Here is a 520-nt window from a genome sequence, read left to right as displayed (position 1 = left end):
ATCCTGGATAACTTTCCCAGAGAAATCACCTGGGTTTGGAATTACCACAAACTCAGTGCTGTCATGACACATTTATTTTCTCATGATTCTTAGGTCTGAGGTATGTCCTGGCTCTCACGGGGTTAATGTCCGGGTGTGGGCAGGAGGCTCCAGGGGAGATCTGTTCCTGGCCTTTTCCAGCTTCTAGAGGCCCCCCAAGTTCTGCAGCTCCTGGCCTGTCCTCCATCTCCAAAGGCAGCCGGGAGCCTTTCTCTGACGTCCTCACGTCTCTGCCCACAGCTGGGAAGATTCTGTGACTGTAAGGACTCATCTGAAGACACTGGTCCGTTCTGATGGCGCAGGAAACTCTCCTATCTCAAGGCCACTGCCTTAGTCATGTACACAAAAGCCTCTGCCCCATGAGCCCCAGTCACAGGCCCAGGGGTGAGGATGAGGACATCCTGGAAGGGCTATCCTTCTGCCTCCCAAGCAGAATGGGCTGCCAGTGGGGAGAGAGGGTCACAGTGATGGAGGCTGATTG

The sequence above is a fragment of the Myotis davidii genome, unplaced genomic scaffold (assembly GCF_000327345.1).
Source record: "Myotis davidii unplaced genomic scaffold, ASM32734v1 scaffold3352, whole genome shotgun sequence".
Lineage (NCBI taxonomy): Eukaryota > Metazoa > Chordata > Mammalia > Chiroptera > Vespertilionidae > Myotis > Myotis davidii.
The sequence above is the reverse complement of the archived record's forward strand: the minus strand, read 5'-3'. Positions refer to the sequence as shown.